This window comes from Choloepus didactylus, chromosome 11 (genome assembly GCF_015220235.1).
Source record: "Choloepus didactylus isolate mChoDid1 chromosome 11, mChoDid1.pri, whole genome shotgun sequence".
NCBI lineage: Eukaryota > Metazoa > Chordata > Mammalia > Pilosa > Megalonychidae > Choloepus > Choloepus didactylus.
This window is the reverse complement of record NC_051317.1, coordinates 52,556,329-52,580,975: the sequence shown is the minus strand read 5'-3', so window position 1 is coordinate 52,580,975 and position 24,647 is coordinate 52,556,329.

Genomic DNA, 24,647 nt, shown 5'->3' with positions numbered 1-24,647 from the left:
TGGAAGTCTGAACTCAGATAGCTACAAGAATTAGTAGGAGACACAATTTCTCTCTATATGGATGCTTCTAAATGAAATTAATTTGGTTCAAGTGTTAAATCATATCCAAAATGACATATGTGGGCATATTATATCTTTCCAATTTAGAATTGCAAACTATCACAGAGTAACTATGGGTTAAATAGTAATTTTAAATGGACAATATTTTTTGCAGTATTCAAAAATTACTTTTTATTTAAAAATTAATATATACTCACTGCAGAGCATTTCAAAATAAGACAATAAAAGACAAAAATAAATTTATTTTCCTATCACCTAATAATAAGTACTAAAAAAGATTTTGTGTTATATATCTTTCATATATATAGATATAACTCTATATCTGTTTCCATGTATCTATATCCATATCTATTCACATATGTGTAATTATCTTGTAAACGTGTAACTGTTTAGCATTGTTTCATGTTATTTTCCATGTTCATTTAATATTTCTGCTTTTAATACATCATTCATTTCTTTTTAAAGTCTATTATGAAATAATTTAGACCTACATATATACAAGTTGTGAAGAAGAAAATAACACATATTTACCTAGCACTGTGATTACTTGGCAAAATTTTGTAAATATTATCAAATAAATAAAGGCCCTTATATCTAATCATATCACTCTCCTTCATTTGAGAAATACACCTTATCTTTATTTGTTGTCAATAATCCCAATGCTTGCCCTTGTACTTTTCTACATGTCCATGTGTCTCTAACTCTGTCTATATATTTCTTTCTTCAAATCTTATCTTGGAGAGATGAGAAAAAAAATCTCCTTCTTCTCCTCTTCCTCCCCTCCTCCTTCTTTTTCTCCTTCTCCTCATCCTTCTCTTCTTTATTATTTTAATTTTCTTCCACTGGGTTTTGAAGATATATGCCTATTACTCTATTTATTGCTTACCCTTAAATTGTTAACATGCATCTTATCCATGCTAAGACTAGGGTTTATCTCATTGCCCTTTTCCAAAATTTCCAAAACCTTAGCACTTATGCTTCTCACATTTACCTGATATTGCTGCTCAGCATTTCACCCCCAAATTTGGCATTGACATTTACCGTTCTATATGTTGTGATGTTAACTTAGATTTACCTACATGTTTTAACTCAACTTTTCTTCTCATACTTCAAGATTTCCTTCTTAGCTTATTCACCTTCCACATAACATATAACTATTTTTGAGTTCTCAGAAATCAGAGCTTGTGACAATAAGGAGACTGCATGTAGTTTGGGAGTTTATCTAAGGAAGCAGGATTGAAAGATCTGGGAAAGTAAGACAGAGAAAAGTCAAGGTCACTGCTGCTATGGCAGAAGGTCTCCTAGCATGGCCCATGTAAAGAACTAATCCTTTATCCTACAACTCCTACCCCTCTTGGTTGAGATTGGATCTTGAAGATATTGATTTCTGGACCATGCAATACAGGTACATCCACAGAACTCCACAGGAACTGCCATGAGGAAGACACAAGTTCAGGTGACTGCTGTCCAGGGAGAGTGTACATGGGAGGAACTGTCCAACACAGGCCTGCCTGAAATCAGAAGTGGGTGAAGAAACGACAAGGGATACTGAAAATACCTCTACAATGCAATTTACAAGGTCTTTTAGTGAGCAATGATGAATCATACTTAAGTTTCTGCTTTTAAGAAAATGTCTTTATTTTTCATTCACAATTTTAAAAAAGTAAATTCCTTAAAATTAAACTCAATGTACAATTACTTTGTCTCAAAACTGTAAAGGCATTTATACTCCTATCATTTGTCTTTTGTTATTAAGGTGAGGAATCTGCCAAAAGTCTAATTGGCTGTACATTTGACATATTTTTTCTTTTTCTTTGGCAGTTTTTAAGATATTCTCTTTGACAGGATGATTTTGACTTTCATTCCCATATGTTTAAAAGTGCATTTCTTATACTTGCTTGTTTGGAATCCATTGTGGTTTTGGAATTAGAAGATACACAACTTTCTACATATTTGGAAAGTTGTTTGATATTATTTCTCTGCCTCCCCACATTTTCTCTATTCTTTAATCTGCTATTTTTTTTATTACAAAAAGTTGTGAGTTTACAGAACAATCAGCATAAAATACAGGATTCCCATATACCACCCCATTATTAACACCTTGCATTAGTGTGGTAAATTTGTTACAATTGATTAACATATTTCTAATAATTGCACTATTATCTATAGTCCATGGTTTAACTTAGGGTTCACTGAACTGTGTTTAGCTGTACTGTGTTTAGTTTGTAACCTTGATTAGACATATTTTAGATCTTTTCCTTTTAATCTCTGTAACTCCTAACTTTTCTTTCACATTACCTATATTTTTACTCCAAACTTACTTCTGTGTAATTTCTTCAGATATGCATTTCAGCTAGTACGTAATACAGAATTTGGCTTTGCCCAAAGAAAGGTCTGAACTTTGCCTTTGGCTTCTGGGAAGTAATCTAAGTGTCTGATAGGAGTGTCTTTCTTTAGGGTAGGGGCTGACCTTACCAGAACTTAAATGGGACCAGTTATACATAATAGTCCAAAGAGAGAATTCCATGAGTTTTGGGGTGGGGGCTCTGGGTCATGCAATAGCAGTTGACCTGGAGACTGAGTTCAACAATATGGGCAGCAATCATTCAGTCATGCCCAATTATGAAGCCTCAAAAATAACTTTGAACATCAAGACCCAGGTAAGTTTCTATGGTAGGCAACACTGTGTGTATTGTCCCACATAGATTCCAGGAGGGTAACATACCCTGACTCCAGAAAGAACAATGAGTATCATGCTTAGAACCCTCCCAGCCTCTGCCCTATGTGTTTCTTCCTGTAGCTCACATTGATCTGTAACCTTTCCCTTTATTAAATTTTAACCATGAGCATAATAGCTTTCAGTGAGTTCTGTGATTGCTTCTAGGAAATTATTGAACCTGAGGGTGGGTTTGGGAAGTCCCTAAACTGGCAATTAGCGTTAGAAGTGATTATGATCTTGTGGAAGATCGTGTGCTTTGTAAACTTGAGAAATGGCTCTAAACTTTGTAGTTTTTCTAACTCTAGGAAGTTTGTGCCAGAAACAGGATTTGCAAGAACAACACTGATTCACTGAAATATGTGGTTTTGGAAGAAGAAAGGTAAAGGGGTGGGGTATGATGAACACTTGCTGGGACAAATAGGAGTCCCTGCTTGTCTCCTAAGATTGAAAGTTACTAAATAAGTCTCTCTCATTCAGCCTAGTTTGGAGCAATTTTTAAAGCCAGAAAGCAAAGATAACATGGAGAAATCTGACTCAATCTCTTGGGGCAATGGTTACACAATCTAATAGGTATAAAGATTGATAAAAGGGCCAGTTTCTCTTCACCCAGCTCCCAGCTGGGGACCCATGACCATATCCACATGAGTAGGTAAAATGGTCAGTGGGTGGGGAGGAAATATTTCTGGAATTCCTTGACATGGGAGCACCACACACTGTTCTGAAATCTGTTGTGTAGTCCTAATGAGGCCTAGAGTTATTGAAAGGATATCAAAATTTAATGGTTGATGGGATTAGGGTGAAAGTTTGAATGAAAATTGGAATGTTTGAACAGACTTTATGTGAAATGACTGCATATCCTGTACTCAAATGTATTATGGAGATGGATATTGTGTCTGACTGAATAATAGTTTTATTACTGGTAATGTAAAACAGAAGGTGGGTAAATCCACTTTCTGTCAATATTGGTAGGTGTGCTAAATGGAAATCCATACAATTGCTTGAGCTCACACAGGTCATTAATTTTGTGAATAATAGCCCTGTGTGGAGGTACAGACTGGAAGTGATGGCAAAAACCTTTGGACACCACACAGAGATGACTGCTGGAATTTTGGAACAGAAATTTTACATTTCCATGGAGATATGATTACTATCTTCCTATTGGGCTTTAATTCAGATTGTCTTTATGACTAAAGGGCATAAAATAATCCTGAAATATGATACACATAATGTCTAGGATGATATCAAAGAAATGCTCTAACAGGAACAGTGCCCCCAAAAAGTTCCATGCTAAAAGAGAAATGGTTTACACAGGAACATACTACCAGGGGAATGCAAGAGGCACTCACTTACGGGTAGCCTCTTTTCCCTTACAGAAACTTTGAAACTACCTGAAGATCTTCCAAGTCCTAACATTACTTGGGCAGTGTTCTATAAACAGCATCCTATGTAAGGTGTGCCTAATTTATGGATGGCAGTTCCAAAGTGAATCAACACCATCCTGTTTTGAAGGTCACCACTCTGATCAATAAAGGTGAAAACAAATCCAGTTAAGTAGGGTGAATTTTATGCTATCTCACCCTGTGTTTGGACCTTTACCAACTCATGGGTGGTGGCCAATGGCCAGGGCATATGATCAGCCACATGGGCAATGGAAAACTTGCCTTTTCTATTTCCATAAGAGTAGCCCATGTATAGGACTGCCATATGGAATTTATTATGGGAATTTAAAATGTACATTAGGTAGGACATGCCGATTCTCATCAAACCAACCTCTTTCCAGGGTTGGGAGTTGATTGGAAATGGCAAGAGGACATGCTGTTGTGCCCCTTGTGGTGGATACCCAGGCCTAGACATGGAAATGGGGGAGATGCAGCAATGCAGAAATGAGCTGAATCAAAATATATTCCTCTTGCACCCTCTGAGGTACCAAATGCCAATAAGAACTTTTGTATCTGACAATAGGAGACAGACTACAGATAGATATAGGGTAGATTCCCAGAAGGAAGTTTCCACATGTAGGTGGTGTGTTTGACTGACATCAATAACCCTTGGAGGTAACAAGTGGGTCCTGACAGGAATAGACACTGGCTTTTAATTACCCAGTAGTAAATGCCAATTATCACAGTCAAAAAAAAAAAAAGGACTTAAACAGAAAATACTTCAAAAAAAGAGAAATAGTAGGTGAGTAAAGGAATGCATAAATGGGTTATGCAACAGGAGATATTCACTACCACATTATTGCCTTGAGAGAGGCAAAGACCAAGAGGCTCTTAACCCAGTCATTTCATATGCCTGACATAGTGACCACCATCCGTTACTAGAAATTTCCCTTCACCTCAAACAGCAACCCTACACTCATTTCTTAACTCCCCATTGCCCCTTCCCCCATTTCTCTTGACCCAAACTCTACTTTTCATCTCTATGGTTATAGTCTCTGATTTCTTTGTGTTTACTGTGGGGCTTAAAATTAACCTCTTAAATCCATGTCAATCTTGTTTTTCTTTGATACCACCTTCACTTCAATAGGACACATAAACTATGTTCCTATACTCCTTCATTCCCCCACCTTTATATAGCTATCTAAAATTACATATTTTACACTGAGTTCAAAACCATTGATTTGTCCTTAGAGTTTGTGTATTTTATATCATGTAGGAAGTGACTAGTGGAATTACAGTTCAAAAATTATTGACTTCTCTTTGTATTCCATTGTGGTTGGAGAATGTTCTTTGAGTATATTCAAACTATGCCTGCTGAAGTCATCCCTGGCTTGCCAAGAGCAAGGTATAGAAGGCACCCAAGATCAAGAAGCCCAATGTATTACCACATCTATTGGCATCCCTGCCAATGACATTAAATTTGTCTTTATGATCATCGTAAAGACTGTCTAATGCCACTTGCATTGGTAACATTCTCACTACTTAGGAAGAAGGATTCCATTTATGTGTGGGGAGGGACAGAGCAGTTACATCTTTAAGGGTAGATCTGCCCAAACCTCCCCTTTATGTAGTGTGGCAAATTAGCAAGCATATACCTGGAAACTTTCATCCAAAACTGTTTGCAACCTGTTGAGGGTCTCATCAATTCAAATAATCCCCTCTATTTAGTAGATTCAAAACTAGTGATGTACCTTTTTCCAGTTTACTAAAGCTTCCAAAATGCAATATACCAGAAATGGACTGGCTTTTAAAATGGAGATTTATTAGTTCACAAAGTTACAGTACTAAGGCCATGAAAAGATCCCAATTAAGGCAACGATAGGATGATACCTTTTCTGAAGAAAGGCCAATGGCGTCTGGGGTTCCTCTGTCACACGGGAAGGTACATGGCTAGAGTCTGCTGGACCACTCCTGCAGTTGACTTCTGGATTCCATTGCTTTCTCCAAAATGTTTCTGGGCTTCTGTCTAGCTAGCCTCTCTTGGCTGCTCTGCATCTTTGCTAGTTTCTTCCAGGGAATTTCTCTCTTAGCATCTGGGGGTTCTCTCTCATCTTCTCTGGGGACTTGGCATAGCATCCCTGGTTTCTCCGAGTGGATCCCCCCTCCCAGCCATGCTCCTCCAGGAGCTCAGCTGAGGGAATGCCGTGCTACATCACCACTGCGTGCCATCCCACAAGGGAAGCCCCAGGCCACTGGGCCGTGCAGCGGCATGCTCTCAGCCTAAGGCAAAAATGGCCAAACGGGGCGTCTCAGCCCCCTCCTCCTCGCACAGTTCCTCCTTCCCAGCTCCGGGACAACTGGCGGGGCTCTGAGCTGTGGGCACGGCCCCGGGCAGGAGTTTATCCAGTCCTCCGGGGAGCCCGCTGTGAGCCGCGGGGTTTCTTTCTGCTTCCGGCTCTCCGCTCTGTTCCCCCAAACCCAAGGGTATCTGCAGCGGGCTGTCTTCCTGGCCAGACACCGAGAGGCTGGCCCAGCCCCCTCTTGCTCTGTTTTACTGCGTGGTTCCCACAATCGCTGCTGGAGCTGTTCCTTTTTTTTTTTTTTTTTTTAAAGCCAGCTGGTCTCCAAATGCTGAACCCTGGCTACCCCAGCCCGCCGCGTGGCTGCGGGTCTTCCAGCCAGCTTACTCACTTGTTTCAGATTGCCTACTCCCAGTTTCACCAAGTATACGGCCTCTCTGGAGCTAGGAGCCCTTGTCCAGCTGGCGCATTGCTGTAACCGGTATTCTAGGTCACTTTCTGGTTTTTAGCTAGTGTTTTTCACGGAGGCGTTTTTTTTGCCCTGTCTCAGCTAGCTGCCATCTTAGTTTCTCCCAGGTTGGCTTTTACAAAGGGGATTTATTTGGTTACAAAGTTACAGTCCTAAGGCCATAAAAGTGTCCAACCTAAGGCATCAACAATAGAGTACCTTCACTGAAGAACAGACACTGGCATCCAGAAAACTTCTGTCAGGTGGGAAAGCACATGGCTGGCATCTGTTCTGGGGTTTGGGTTTCAAATTCGCTTTCTCCCAAGATATTTCTCTCTAAGTATCTGGGGGGTGTTCTCTTAGTTTCTCCCAAACAAACTCTGGGCCAGCAAATCTGCTTTCAATGACCATCTCCAAAATGTCTCTCTCAGCTGCAGCAGTCTGGGCCTGTGATGGCTCTTTTACAGGACCTCAGTAAACTAATCAAGACCCATGCTGAATGTGTGGTGCCACACCTCCATGGAAATAATCTAATCAAAAGTTTCACCTACAGCTGGGTGAGTCACATCTCCATGGAAACAACCTAATCTAAATATCCCACAAAATGGCTTTCTCCCAGGATGTTCCTCTCTAGGCTTCAGCTTCTTTTCAAAATGTCACTGTCAGTTGTTCTTGGATTGTTTGTCCTCTCTTAGCTTCTCCAGAAGAAAAGTCTGCTTTCAAAGGCTGTCTCCAAAATGTCTCTGTAAGCTTCAGCTCCTCTCTCAGCTACTGTGCATTCTTAAAGTGTCCCTCTTGGCTGTAGCAAGCTTGCTCCTTCTGTCTGAGCTTATATAAGGCTCCAGTGAACTAATTCAGATCCAACCTGAATGGGTTGGGTCACACCCCCATGGAAATTATTCAATTAGAGTCATCACCTTCAGTTGGGTGGGTCATATCTCCATGGAAACACTCAAAGAATTACAGTCTAATCAACACTGATACATCTGCCCACACAACACTACATCAAAGATAATGGTGTTTTGGGGGACATAATACATTCAAACCAGCACACTTAGATATTATGAACAGCTCTGGTCCAGTCCAGTTCTCTAATAGATGGAAGAGGAAGAAAAATCTGTGCATAATACTAGTTTTTTTTCTGTCAGTTTAAAGCCTTATTAAGCCTCTATGACTGTGGAGAGATATCATATTCAGTTACAAAGGAACTCAATTAAGATCGCTATTTCAGTTAGCTAATGCTGCTGTTATGCAAAATACCAGAAATGGACTGGCTTTTATAAAGAGTGTTTATTTGGTTACAAATTTACAGTCTGAAGTCCATGAAAATATCCAAATTAAGGCACCAACACAAGTATACCTTCATTGAGGGAAGGCCAGTAGTGTTCAGAAAACCTCTGTTAGCTCATGAGGCACATGGCTGGTGTCTGCTGATCCCAGTTGGTGTTCCAGCTCCTCTTTCAGCTCATTGTGCATTCTTCAAAATGTTTCTCTTGGGGCATTTTGTCCTCTCTTAGCTTTTCCAGAGCAAACACTGGACTAGTATCTCCAAAGTATCAGCAAAAGTCTGCTTTCAACAGCCATCTCCAAAGTGTCTCTCTTAGCTGCTCTCCAAAATGTCACTCTCACCTGTTCTGAGGTCCTTCTGTTTGTGAGCTCTTTATAGGATTTCACTGATTAAATCAAGATCCACCCTGAATGGGTGGGGTCCATATCTCCACAGAAATAATTTCATCAACATTTCACCCACAGTTGATTGAGTCACACCTCCATGGAAACACTTAAAGGATTCTAAGCTAATCAACACTAATACATCTGACCCCACAAGATTGTATTAAAGAATATGGCTTTTGGTGGGGCATAATATATACAAACTAGCAAAATCACTGATCACCTATAAGAATATATAGACATTTTGACTTCAAGAAAAGTATTCATTAAAATAGCTGGATCATTTTATAGAATAGTACTAACAGAAATATGGTGATTATTACTAGCATGTATTATAGAATTATTGTTCAGGAGGCATGTGTTGGTTTGAATTTATTATGTACCCCAGTAAAAACATGTTCTTTTAATCCAGTCTTGTGGAGGCAGAACTATTGTGGGTGGGATGTTTTGATTAGGTTGTTTCCATGGAGACCCATTCAAGGTGGGTCTTAATTAGTTTATTGGCATCCTCTATGACAGTATAAAAGCCAGAGACATCTTGAAGTGAGCTCAGAGATGCTTAGAGAGAAAATGTCCTTAGATATTTTGGAGACAGCCATTGAAACCACAACCAGGAGAGAAGCTAAGAGATGAAATCCAGAGTTTGCCCCAGAGAAGATGAGAGAGAACCCCCAGATGCTAAGAGAGAAATTCCCTGGAAGAAACAAGCAAAGATGCAGAGCAGCCAAGAGAGGCTAGCTAGACAGAAGCCCAGAAACATTTTGGAGAAAGCAATGGAATCCAGAAGTCAACTGCAGGAGTGGTCCAGCAGACTCTAGCCATGTACCTTCCCGTGTGACAGAGGAACCCCAGACGCCATTGGCCTTTCTTCAGAAAAGGTATCATCCTATCGTTGCCTTAATTGGGATCTTTTCATGGCCTTAGTACTGTAACTTTGTGAACTAATAAACCTCCATTTTAAAAGCCAGTCCATTTCTGGTATATTGCATTTTGGAAGCTTTAGTAAACTGGAAAAAGGTACATCACTAGTTTTGAATCTACTAAATAGAGGGGATTATTTGAATTGATGAGACCCTCAACAGGTTGCAAACAGTTTTGGATGAAAGTTTCCAGGTATATGCTTGCTAATTTGCCACACTACATAAAGGGGAGGTTTGGGCAGATCTACCCTTAAAGATGTAACTGCTCTGTCCCTCCCCACACATAAATGGAATCCTTCTTCCTAAGTAGTGAGAATGTTACCAATGCAAGTGGCATTAGACAGTCTTTACGATGATCATAAAGACAAATTTAATGTCATTGGCAGGGATGCCAATAGATGTGGTAATACATTGGGCTTCTTGATCTTGGGTGCCTTCTATACCTTGCTCTTGGCAAGCCAGGGATGACTTCAGCAGGCATGGTTTGGCTCAATTACTGTATGAAAAGCCTATATAATGGGACAAACAATCCATGACTTATAAAGGAAAGGAAACATGTAGAGGAAACTTGAAAAGACAGGTGAAGAAATGACAACCAGATCAGTTGGCTGGATTTGTTTATTTGGCTTTTAAAACTGGAGTGAAAAAAGAGTAAATATATAGTGTTTTCTATTAAGGATTTGACAGTTTATTATTAAACTTTGATGGATGAAAGAAGCAGCCCCAGTCCCATCCTCCACTCTTCAAGCTACCTGGCAAATTCATTCTCTGTATCACAGGAATTCAAATCGAATTATAAGGATCATAGTTTATAACAGATAATTCTCACATAAGGGGCTGAATTTACTACTTCAGCTGAAGTCATACTACCCAAAAAAAAGACTCGACAAATCCAAAGGCCAAGAACTTTTCTAAATGCTGGAAGTGAAATGAGGGTAAGATATTAGGCTGGTTTGGCTGAAATGGCCTCGGTAAATAAACACAGCTTCATAGAAAAACATTGGGTAGAGTAGCTCAAGGCACCATAATCTACATGGGGGACAAGGTTTCTCTGAAAAATTCTAAATTGAAACTGGGTGGACATGAAGATGACTTTGTGGAGGGCCTTTGTGAAGTTACAGATTGGAATGTGTGAGTAGGATTTGTTGCCTATGTCTTTTTCTTGGGGGATATCAGAGATATTCACTAACTTACCATTTGTCCAATTTTAATTAAATGTTTTCTAAATGGGAGTTTTGGAATTTCCTGGAAACTCTTCAATAATAAACATCAGCCAACAGAGATTCCAAAAGAGCAATAAGAGAACAATGCTGTGGTTAAGGCATTGAGTTGGGAATGTTGATTCTCACTAATTCCCTGGGTCAACAGTATATGAAGCACTTAGTTCCTAGAGATTTACAGTAGACTACAGAGGATTAATCAAGGTGGAATTTTCAATTGTTTTTCCTCTATTTGATATGACAAAGATTATATAAAATATTCAATAGGCCAAGGGGACTTGATCTGTTGCTATACAGCTGGCCATTTGTTTTTATCTCAGCCAGTAACAATTTGCATTCTAGTAGTATGGGATTGACTATATATTTATTATACTTCTATGGTGCTATTTGCATTGGCTGGTATATTGTCATAATTTACTAAGTTGGAGCTTATATTTAAAAATAATTAAAAGCAAGTTGGTACACTACATAGATGACATCATAATTACTTCCTCAGAAGAAGACCTTAGGAGGAGTTAAGGATTCTGGTTACTGTGCCAGTTTGGCTATATTATGTCCCCCAGAAAAACTCATGTTCTTTGATGCAATCTTCTGGGGGCAGATTAATTAATCATTTTGATTATGCTGTGATCTTTTGATTGGATGTTTCCATGGAGATATGACCCACCCAACTGTGGGTGATGACTTTGATGAGATAATTTCTGTGGAGGTTTTACCCCACCCATTCAGGTTGGGTTTGAATTAAATCACTGGATCCATATAAATGAGCTGACAAACAGAGGGACCTCAGAGCAGCTGCGAGTGACATTTTAGAGAGCAACTGAGAGTGATATTTTGGAGGAGATACAGCTTACAGAGACATTTTGAAGAATGCAACCCAGGAGCAAGAAGATGCCTAGGGAGGAATGTCATGGGAGAAAGCCATTTTGAAACCAGAACTCCAGAGCAGATGCCAGCTTCGTGCCTTCCCAGCTAACAGAGGTTTTCCAGGAGCCATCGGCCATCCTCCAGTGAAGGTACCCAATTGTTGATGCCTAACCTTGGACAATTTATGACCTTAAGACTGTAACTTTGTAACCAAATAAATACCCTTTATAACCTGTGTTTTCAAGGTTCCCCTGTATGCTTCCTTTCCTTTATAAGTCATGGATTTCTTGTCCCATTATATAGGACTTTTATACAGTAATTGAACCAGTCAAACTATGCCTGCTGAAGTTATCCCTGGCTTGCCAAGTTATCCATTTCTGGCATTTTGCATACTGGCAGGATTAGCAAACCAGAACAGTTACTCATATATAAAAAAATAGATTCTGATTGCTATATTGAGCTTAAATTCATGTCCAAATCCCAATCTCAAGAATTTGGGAATATATTATATTACATCAAAAGAGGGAAGTAAGGTTGCCAATGGAATTGGTTGCTAATTAGTTGAATTTAAGATGAGGGGATAATCCTGAATTATCCTGTAGGTCCAATGCCCTTAAATAAGAAGGGGGGAGGCAGAAATTGGAGAACCAGAGAGTTTGCATAGTGAGAAACACTTGATATGCCACTGTTGGCCTTGAATATGGATAAAGACCATAAGCCAAGGAATGTAGCCAGCCTCTAGTAGTTGGAAAAGGTAAGAAAATGAATGCTTCCTTTGAACTTCCAGAAATGCATACTGTCCTGCTGACACTTGAGAGAACTCCAAGACAATACATCTGTGTTGTTTTAAGCCATTAGGTTTGTGATAATTTGTTACAGCAATAGGAAACTAATAGACTATGTAAATCTTTGGAACTACATAGACTGGAGTAATAGACATTTTTAAACAATGATAAATAAAGGATTATCTCCCACAAACCTACTAATAAACAAGAAGCTCAGAGACTAATAGCGCTACTAGTACTGTTAGTAAAATGAAATGGTTGCCTCCATTGGGCATTGCCAGGAGTAACTACTTTTTGAGAAATGATTTTCCAAAAAGAAAAAAAAGTGATAATAATATCATTTCACCTTCAGGGGCTTTCTGAGAAAAGAGGAAAATCCTACAGAATTCCAGTTAAGCAACATGTGGTGATAAGCCAGCTTTGGTCCAGTAGAAATAGCTTATCAAAATGCATTAGCATACCATACTAATTAATGTATACCTGATCCTGGCTTTGTAACCCCTCTCTTCCATGGAATAAGGAACTTTAATGCCAGCTAGTAATTGTAAACCCTCCCTTACCTGGAAAATACCTAAATGCCTTGATAAACAACTGTTTCTAGATAGTTATGAGACTCTCACTCTATTATCATTTTGAGATCTCCCTACTCATGAAATGTTCCTTCATCTCAATAAACCCTTTTAATGCCTTAACTTATGTGGCAAATTGTTTCTTTTGACAGCGCTTTGGGGAAATTACATCCCACATGTAGGGATTCTGTTGCCCTCATTAACAAATCTTCAGAAATAAATGTTAATTTGACTGAGGCTCTGAGTAGAAATAAGCCTTAAAAGGGAGGAAGATGCCTTGGGCATTTTATGATTTTTATGATTGAACTGTCCTTATTCATATTAGAAGTATCTGAACTCAGAACACAGATAGACTGAAGATCTTGACAAAAACAAACAAACAAACAAACAAACAAACAAACAAACAAAAACTATGGCTACTCCATGAAGTCCTATTGTGTTCTGAGTTCAAAAGTTGTCTGGGGAAGTTACTTATTATAAACAATTCAAAAAAAAATTGCCAAATGGATAGGGATGTTGGTCAAATCCACCCCACTGGAAAAGCATGAGATAAATCTGAGGCTAGAAATAAACAACTATTTCAAAGAGAATGATAACAGGGGAGAGAGTAATAAAGCAAAGCTCACTCATAAAGTGGAAATGATAATGAACATTATAAAGGGGAGGGAATTCAAGTTTGCTGTCTTTGGGAGTAGGATGATCTCACTGCCTGAATGGCCATTGACAAGGTCTTTCAAGGACCTTCTGCTCTGATCACTGGGTCTTCCAAGTCGTAAGATTCTATCCCAGCCAAGGAAAACCTGGACAACTTGTTCACTGATGGGACTTCAGGATTAAGAATCACTTTACTGTTGGGAAATCATCAGCAATACACATTGGAGATGGCATAACCCTCATGGAGGGGGACAAGATAAAGTCATTAAAGTGGCCAGAGTTGAAACTATTTATATATATATTTTAAGCAATGTAAAAAGGTTTAGGCTTCTACCTTCAGTGGATCATTTTAGGTATTCACAGTCTTAGGGTAAAGCCAATAGCATTAAGTTATGATTGGGCAAGTATTTCCAGAATAAATGAAAGTCTCTGAGAATTTGAGGAAAGAAAGTGGCCATAAATAAATAAATAAATAAATAAATAAATAAATAAATAAATAATAAACAAAACAGTTGCAGAGTCAGAAAGGATTTGAAGGTTTTTCCAAATGCCTTGGATCCTTGGAGATAAAATACTTGGGTCTATAAGCAGAGCAGGTTGGTGTATGGGTAGTTAGACCTTGCATCTGCTGAGTGAATAAATGATGCAATCCCATGCATCATATGATGAGGATACTGTGTCAAGGGACTGTACCTCATGCAAATAGGATAGGCATTGCTTGAAAACAGCTGTAAGTAAAACTTCCTGAGGATAAGGGCCAGGGCATAGATGTCAGGTGGATTATATGGGATCTCTCCTCTAGCCCTCTCTTAGTTTCCCAGGCTACATGACAAATACCACAAAATGGATTGACTTACAATAATGGGAATTTATTGGGTCAGGTATTTTTGTTTTATTTCGCTTGTTTTTTTTAATTAGAGAAGTTATAGGTTTAAAGAAAAACCATACAGAAACTGCAGAATTCTCATATAACCCCCCACACAAGGCAGTTTTCCCTATTATTAATACTTTGCATGTGTGGTAACTTTGTTACAATTGATGAAACAATATAATTATAGTTATACTATAAATGATAGTCCATAGTTTGTGTGAAAGTTCACTGTCTTGTTTTTCTAAAAATATGTATTCCAGTAACAGCAGTATAATTATAATTATACTATTAATGATAGCCCACAGTTTATGTGAGAGTCCACTGTCCTGTTTTTTTTTTTTTTAATATATTCTAGTAACAACAATATAATTTTGATTATACTTGTGACAGTTTGTATATTTATGTGCCCCAGAAAAAGCCATATTCTTTAATGCATTGTTGTGGGGGCAGATGCATTAGTGTGGATTGGGCTGGAACCTATTGATTCAGTGTCCATGGATATGTGACCCACCCAACTGTAGGTGATAACTCTGGAAAATTTCCATGGACGCATGGCCCCAACCATTCAGCATGGCCCTGTTTAGTTTACTGGAGCACTATATAAGCTCAGACAGAAGGAGCTCATAGCTAGCTGGAGCTGAGACAACATTTTAAAGATGGCCGTTGGAAGCTGATGCAGACATTTTGGAGAACACCATTTTGAAACGTAATCTAGGAGTAAGCAGACCCGAGACACCTGTTTTCCCAGCTAACAGAGGTTTTCCAGATGCCAATGGCCTTCCTCCACTGAAGGTAACCTTTGTTGATGGACATTTTATGGACTTAAGACTGTAACCTTGTAACCAAATAAACCCCCTTTTATAAAAGCCAATCCATCTCTGGTGTTTTGCATTCTGGCAGCATTAACAAACTAGAACAATACTATTAATGATAGTCTGTAGTTTACGTGAGACATCACTGTCCTGATTTTTTTTAATATATTCTAGCAACATATATAGAACCCAAAATTTCCCTTTTTACCACTTTCAAATATATAATCCAGTGATGTAAATTACATTCACAATGATGTGTTATCATCACCATCATTCATTGCCAAAACTTTTCCATCACCCAAAAAAGAAACTCTGTATCAATTAAGCATTAACTCCCTGTTCCCTATTCCCAACCCAGTGCTTGAAAACATGTATTCTAGTTTCTGACTCTATGAGTTTACTTATTCTATTTATTTCATATCACTAAGATCATACAATATTTGTCCTTTTAGGTCTGCCTTATTTCACTCAACATGAGGTCTTCAAGGTTCATCATGTTGTCATATGCATCAGAACTTCATTCTGTTTTATGGCACAATACTATTCCATTATATTTTTATTCACATTTTGTTTTTCTATTCATTGATTGATGGATGCGTGAGTTGCTTCCACCTTCTTGGCAATAGTAAATAATGCTTCTATGAACACAGGAGTGCAAATATCGGAGTTCCTGCATTCAATTCTTTGGGGTATAAAGTGGGATTGCCAGGTTATATGGCAATTATATACTTAACTATCAAAAGAAATGCCAAACTATTTTACAAAGTGGCTGCAATACTTTGCAATCTCACCAAAAATGTTTAAGGGTTCAAATTTCTCTGCATCCTCTTCAACATTTATTTCCATTTGTCAAATAATAGCCATTCTAAGGGGTAAGAAATGGTATCTCATTGTGGTTTTAATTGCATTTCCCTATGGCTAATGCTGTTGAACATTTTCCTCATGGGCTTTTTTGGACATTTGTATATCTTCTTTGGAGATACACAGATCTTTTGTCCATTTTTAAATTAGGTTATTTGTATTTTTTTGTTGTATTAGAGGAGTTCTTTATATATTCTGGATATTAAAACCTTATTAGATATGTGGTTTCCAAATATTTTCTCCCATTCTGTAGGTTGTCTTTTTACTTTCATGATGAAATGTTTCAATAAAAAAGTGTTTTTAATTTTGATGAAGTCCCAATTATCTTTTCTTTTTTTCTATTATTGCTGACATTTTAGTGTAAAGTCTAAAAAACCATTGCCTAAGACAAGGTCATGAAGATGATTCCCTATGGTTTCACCTGGGAACTTGTAGTGGTTTGAATCTGTATGTACCCCAGAAAGATATGCTCTTAAAATTAATTCATTCCTGTGGGTGTGACCCCATTTTAACTAGGACCTTCTCATGAGGCTGCTTCAGTTAAGGGGTGGCCCAACTCAATCAAGACGGGTCTTAATCCTATATTGGAACCTTTTATGAGATAATAAAATTCAGACAAATGAAGAAAGCTCCAGAAGCAACAAAACCCAGAAGAGAAGAGAGAGACCAGCAGAAGCTGCCATGTGGCTGAGGAGCCAAGGATACTTAGCAGTCATTATTTGGGAGGAAAGCATCACCTTGATGATGCCTTGATTTGGACATTTTCCTGGACTCTAATCGTGAGTGAATTAATTCCCATTGTTTATGCAGAACCATTTCACGGTATTGGCTTTAGCAACCTATGAAACCAAAACAAGAAGCCCTATAATTTTTGTTCTTATATTTATGTTTTGATTCATTTGGGTTAATTTCTGTATATGGTGTGAGATAGGTGTCCACCTTAATTCTTTTGATATGGATATCCAGTTTTATCAGCACCATTTGTGGAAGAGACTATTTTTCCCCATTGAGTGGACCTGGAACCCTTGTCAAAAATTAATTGACCACAGAAGTGATGGTTTGTTTCTGAATTCTCAATTCAATTTGATGATCAATATGTCTGTCCTTGTGTCAGTTCCATGCTGATTTTATTACTGTAGCTTCACAGTGTATAGACAGGAAATACCTGAAACCTCTGAAATGTGATCCACTGCCATGATCTCTGATGATGATTGTAAATGCCTTATCTGGGGTCTTTGCGATTGTAAAAGCTGGTACTTACTTTATCCATTTTTTGTTTTTGTTTTTGTTTCTGTTTTTGTTTTTGTTTTTACTTTAGAAACTTGTAAGGGCATAAGGGCAAATGCCCTAATGCTAATGGAGGAAATTGAATCAGCTCAAAACTGACCATTAACTGGATCCGGCACAGTTTCACTCCTTTATATGTGTAAATTGTTTCTGCCTATCCCCGCTATCAAGAAGATATATCTCTTTCTCTCCCTTTTTGCTTACACTTGCCATTGAAATTGTAATGACTTCATCTGCCCTTGTTAGAATCCATAAAAACCTTGAACTCCCTGGACTCAGGGAGACAGATTTTTAGTCTGCTAGGCCATCTGACCTCCTGCTTGTGCCTAGCAATAAAGTCTTTCTCTCTTTGAAGCCTTGGTGTCTCAGGAATTGGTCATTTGAGCATATCAGGTAGGAAATCCACTGCCTTTATCTGGTATCAACAGTCAATTTAGAAATCAGAAAGTGAGACTCCTTCAACTTTATTAATATTTTTCAACATAGTTTTGGCCATTTGCAGGTCTTTACCTTTCCATAAAATTTGAAGATTGACTTTTCCATTTCTGCAAAAAGGCTGTTGGAATTTTGATCAGGACTGCATAAAATCTGTATATCACTTAGGGTTTAATTGACATGCTAACAATATTTTGTCTTCCAATCCATGCACACAGAATGTCTTTCCATTTTCTTAGGTCTTCTTTGATTACTTTTAGCATCGTTTTTGTAGTTTTCTGCATATAAGAGTTTTACATCTTTGGTTCAACTTGTTCCTACATATTTGATTATTTTATGTGCTTTTTTAGATAGAAGGTTTTCATGGCTTCCTCTTCGGACTGTTCATTACTAGTGTATAGAAACTACTGATTTTTGCATGTTGGTCTTTTACCTGGTCACTTCTTGAATTTTTTTATTAGCTCTGGTGGCTTTCTTATGAATTTTTCAGAGTGTTCTATAGGATCACGCCATCTGCAAATATGGAAAGTTTTACTTCTTTTCCAATTTGACTATCTTTTATTTCTTGTTCTTGCCTATTAGCTCTGGCCAGTACAATGTTGAATAACAATGGTGACAATGGGCATCTGTCTGTTTCCTGATTTTATGGGGAAAGTTTCCAGTTTTTCACCACTGCATATGACATTAGCCATGGGATTTTGAGATATGTTTCTACTGTTGAGGAAATTTCCTTTTAGTCCCAGTTTTCTGAATGTTTTTATCAAAAAGGAATACTGGATTTTGTCAAATGCTTTTCCTGTATCAATTGAGATGATAATGTCTTTTTCTTCATTTATCCTATACATGCAGTGTGTGCTAGTTTGAATGTATTATGTCCCCCATCAAATACATATTATGTTATTTGATGCAGTCTTGTGGGGGCAAATGTATTAGTGTTGATTAGGTTGGAATCCTTTGATTGATTCCATGGAGATGCAACTCAATTATCTGGGAGTGAAACATCTGTTTGGATAATTTCCATGGAGCTGTTACCCCACCCATTCAGGGTGGGTGTTAATTAAATCACTGGAGTCATATAAAAGAGATTACAAACAGAAGGACCTAAGAGCAGCTAAGACTGATGTTTTGGAGAGTGCTGCAGCTGACAGACACATTTTGAAAATGGCCATTGAAAGCTGACATTTTGGAAAATGCCATTTTGAAACACAACCTGGGAGCAAGCAGATGCCAGCCACGTACCTTCCAGCTAACAGAGGTTTTCCAGATGTCAGTGGCCTTTCTCCAGTGAAGGTACCCTATTGTTGATGCCTTCCTTGGACACTTATGTCCTTAAGACTGTAACTTTGCAATCAAGTGAACACCCTTTATAAAAGCCAATCCATTTCTGGTGTTTTGCATAATGGCAGCATTAGCAAATCACAACATGGTTTATTGCATTACTTGATTTTCTTATGTTGAGCCACCCTTGCAAACCTGGGATAAATTCCACTTAATAATGGTATATAATTCTTTTATTGTGCTGTTGGATTCTGTTTGCTAGAGTTCTGTTGAGGATTTGTGCACCTATATTCATACAGGATATTAGTATGTAATTTTATTTTCTTGTGATATATTTATCTGACCTTGGTATTAGGGTAACGTTGGCTTTACAGAATGACTTAGGAAATGTTCGCTCATCTTCAATTTTTGGATTACTGCTAATTCTTCTTGTAATTTTTCATAAAATTCACAAGTGAAACCATCTGGCCCTGGGATTTTCTTTGTTGGGGGGTTTTTTGATGACTGTTTCAATAACATTACTTGTTCTTGGTCAGGTGGTATCTTCCAGTTCTTCTTGAGTCAGTGTAAGTAGTTTGCATGTTTGTTTTTTTTTTTTCCTGGAGTTTTTTCCTTTTCATCTAGTTTATCTAGTTTGTTGTTTTATATCATTGTTCATTGCATCCTTTTATAATGATTTTTATTTCTGTTGGGTCACTGGTAATATCCCCCCTTCCTTTCTGATTTTAATTATTTGCATCCTCTTTCTTTTTCTCTTTGCTGGTTTAGATGAAGGTGTGTTGATTTCACTGACGTTTCCTAAGAATCAAGTTTTGTTCTCTCCCTCTCTCTCTCTCTCTCTCTCTCTCAATTCTCTATTTCATTTGTCATCACTCTAATTTTTGGTACTTATTTCATTCTGTTTGTTTTGGGTTTAGTTTGGTTTTCTTTTTTAGACACTCCAGTTGTGAAGTTATATCTCTGATAGGAGATCTTTCTTCTTTTTTTAACATAAGCATTTTGAGCTATAAATATCCCTCTCAGCACTGCCTTTGATGCATTCCAAAAGTTTTGTTATATTGTGTTTTTGTTTTCATTTACCTGAATATATTTCCTAATTTCCTTGTGATTTCTTCTTTAACACACTGATTGTTTAAGTGTGCTGTTTAATTTCCACATATTTGTGAATTTTCCAATTCTCTATCTGTTATTGATGTCTAGTTCATTCCATTGTGGTTGAAGAAAATGCTTGGTATGATTCCAATATTTTAAAATTTATTGAGACTTGTTTTGTGACCTAACATATGGTCTATATTGGAGAATGACCCTGTACACTAGAAAAGAATGGATATTTTTCTGCTGTTGGGTGGAATGTTCAATATATGTCTGGTCTATTTGCTTTATAGTATTCAAGTCTATTCAAGTCTTCTATTTTCTTATCAATCTTCAGCTAGATGACCTAACCATTACTGAAAGTATTGTGCAGATTACTCCTAATATCAACACAGAACCATCCATTTCTCCTTTGAAATCTGTCAGTATTTCCTTCCTAGATTCAAGGGTTCTATGATTAGATGCATATATATTTATAATTGTTATGTCTTTTTGATGGAGTTATTCATTATCAATATATAGTAACCTTCTTTGTCCCTTGTAACAGTCTGACTTAAAGTCTATTTTATCTGATACTGCTATAGCTACCCCAGTTCTCTCTTATTTACTATTTTCATGGTATATTTTTCCATCCTTTCACTTTCAATTTACCTGTGTCACTGAATTTAAGGTGAGTCTCTTTTAAACAGCATATAGTTGGGTGATTCTTTTTTATTCATTCTGCCAATTTCTTCATTTTGACTACTGTGTTTTCCATTTATATTTAAAGTAACTACTGGTAATGCAGAACTTTCTGCTGTTATTTGGTCTTATACCTTTGTTGTCTCTCAATTGTTTCTATAGTGCCCATTTTCATATTTACTACTTTTTTTATAGCATGCCATTTGGAGTCCCTTCTTATTTCCTTATTAACTTACCAGAAGACTTTCTTTTCTGCTACTTTAATCCACTATCTAGTGTCCTTTCCTCATAGTCAGAAGAACTGCCTGTAGCATTGCTTGTAGAGCAGGTCTGATGGTGGCAAACTCCCTCATCTTTTGTTTACCTGAGAGTATCCTAATCTCTCCCTCACTTTTGAAAGATAGTCTCACCAGATATATGAAATTATTGGTTGCAATATTTGTTTTTTATCATTTTAAATAATCATCTCCCTGTCTTCTTGACTCCATGGTTTCTGATGAGTAATTGGAACTTAATCTCATTGTGATTCTCTGTATATAACATGTTGTTTTTCTCTTCGGTACTGTGCTGGTTTAAATGTATTATGTCCCCCAGAAAAAGCCATATTCTTTGATGCAGTCTTCCGGGGCAGGCATATTAGTGGGGATTAAGTTGGAACATTTGGATTAGGTTGTTTGCATGGAAATGTGCCACACCTAACTGTAGGTGATAACTCTGATGAGATAACTTCCATGGAGGCATGGCCCCGCCCATTCAGGGTGGGCCTTGATCAGTGGAGCCATATAAATGAGCTGACAAACAGAGGGAACTCAGTGCAGCTGAGAGTGACATTTTGAAGAGGAGCTGTGGCCTAGAGAGGAACGTCCTGGGAGAAAGCCATTTTGAGAACAGAACTTTGGAGGAGATGCCAGCCACATGCCTTCCCAGCAAACAGAGGTTTTCTGAACACCATTGGCCATCCTCCAGTGAAGGTACCCAATTGCTGATGTGCTACCTTGGACACTTTATGGCCTTAAGACTGTAACCTTGTAACCAAATAAACCCCCTTTTATAAAAGCCAATCCATCTCTGGTGTTTTACATTCTGGCAGCATTGGCAAACTAGAACAGTACCCTCTCCTTACCCTTGGCATTTAACATTTTAACTACTATGCATTTGGGCATAGTTCTCTATGAGTTTTTTCTGTTTGCATTCATTGGGCTTCTCAAATGTGTTTATTCATGTGTTTCATTAAATTTCAGAAGTTTTCTGCCATTATTTCTTTGAATATTTCTTCTGCCTCTTTCTTTCAGTTTCCTCCTTCTGGGACCCCCATAATGTATATGCAGATACACTTGGTGTTGTACACAGGCCTCTGATTTTCTGTTCACTTTTTTCCTTTTTTTCTTTCTGTTCCTTAGCCTGAACATTCCAATTGTATTGTCTTTGAATTCACTAACTCTTTCTTCTGCCAGCTCCAGTCTGTTGTTGAAATCCTCTAGGAAATTTTTCATTTCAGTTTTGTGTTTTTCAATTCCAGTATTTGGTTTGGTTCTTTTTCAAAATTTCTCTCTCTCTCTCTTTTTTTTTTTATTTTTTTTGAATTTCCTATATTGTTCATTATCATTTTCATGATATCATTCAGTTCTTTCTTCATGTTTTTTTCTATTTCCTTGAGCATATTGAATGTTAATTTTTTAAAAGTCTTTGCCCAGATGTGCACAGTCTGATCTTCTTTAATGGTTTATGTATATTTATCTTGTTACTTTGGATGACCCATCATTTCCTCTGTTTTTGCTTGTCTTGTAATATTTTTTGGCATACTGAATACTGTAATATTTTAAAGTATTTATTATCTCTAGGATTTATTCCCTGAGCTGTCTCTTAAGTTTATATTTAGTTAGAGATATGACATACATTGTCTTTTAGTGTCACAAACTAACAAACACAAACAATGAAATGCAGAAAACACCTTTCAAAGTATTTGCAAATTAGCTTTGCCTTGGCAGTTGCTCTTCTCAGATTTAGCCTCCTATCAAGAATATCAGACTGAGGTGAACATAAAGAGCAGTGTCCTTTCTGTCTGTTCTTAGCCTGCATCTTGTACCAGGCTTGTGCTTATGCTCAATCATGCCCTTAGAAATCCTCCCATTTTCCTCAGATCCCTTCCCCTACCTACAAGAATTTGATTCCTCTCTTTCCCTATGAAATAGTTTCTCCCCCTCCTGAGTGATCTATTGTATTACTCAAAGCAGGTAAACCTTGCCTGGTCACTTTGACTTAATTGTTTCTTACACTGCTTTAGCTATCCACAAAGTGCTTCTGCCTCCAGGGAAAGTTGTCAGAGAATGAGCCAGAGATGAGTTTCTGTGTTCAGTCTTTTAGGTTGTCACCTAATAAATTTGCATGTACATACAGGCACCCCAGTGTGGAGTGAATTGACACAACTGTATGTCCTGGCAGCACAGGTTCAGAGCACAACAAAAATTTTTAACAGAATAAAGGGTCCAGAGAGGGCAAATTTACCTGTCACTTACATGGTACAAAGAATTCAAAAGAGCAGGGAAAGAAGTTTCATCATGGGCAGTCCCCTGGTATGGCTGAAAATTGCTCCATTTTGGGTAGATAGATGGCAGCCCCACATACCCCACTTTGTGCAGGAGAAGAGAGACCAATCTATACTTTTTGAGTGTGGTTTTACCCACCTCAGGGGGGGGGACTCTGTCACTGAGATTTCCTATTCTGGTAAGCATTTGAGGCTGCTCGTTCCCAGTCTGGCAGGGCCTTTTATTAGACTTAATATTTCCCCTGGGTTGTGGAATAGCCCACAATAGAAAAGGAGGTGGGGGAAGCAAAAAGTCAGAGGATGGCATGTAAAGGTGAGATCTATGTGATGGTCACTGTGCCAGTTTGGATGCATTATGTCCCTCCAAAAGCCATATTCTTTAATGCACTCTTTTAGGGGCAGACTTATTAATCTTTTTTATTAGGGTGTGACCTTTTGATTGAATGTTGCAAAGGAGATTTGACCCCACTCATTCAGGGTAGGTCTTGATTAGTTTACTGGAGTCCTTTACAAAGAGCAGACCCAGACACTTGCTGATGCTTTGAGATGCTAGCCCAGATTTGCTCCAGAAAAGCTCAGAGGGGACAAAATGCCCCAAGAGCAGGTGATGCTTAGAGATGCTTAGAGATACTTGGAGTTGTCCACAGAAGAACATTTGGAGATGCTAAGCTAAGAGATGAAACCCAGAGATTGCCCCGAGGAAGTGCAGACAACAGCCACATGCTTCCCTGCTGATGAGTTGTTCTAGATACCATCCACCTTTCTTCAGTAGAGGTATCCTCTTGTTGCTATCTTAGTTTGGACACTTTATGGCCTTAGAATTGTAAATTTGTAACCAGATAAACTCCCTTTATAAAAGCCAATTCACTTCTGGTATTTGCATAATGGCAGCATTAGCAAATTGGAGGAGACACTTAACAGATATCTGTGACTTCCCTAATACCCAGTATATTCACATGGGATTTCCTCTGCTCCCTTTGGAACAGGACCAGGGACTCTCACTGAAAGTGCAGGCTGGCTCCATATCACACTGGTGAGGGGGTGGAGAAGAAGTCAACAATGATGCAACAAGCTTCTCCTACTGTTTTTAAAGTTGTGTTTTCTTGAGTTTGGCACTCACCCAGTTATAGCAGCCCTTTAACTGCTTTCTGGAGATTTTAGGATGATGAATCTAACAGTTTTTGCTAGTTATT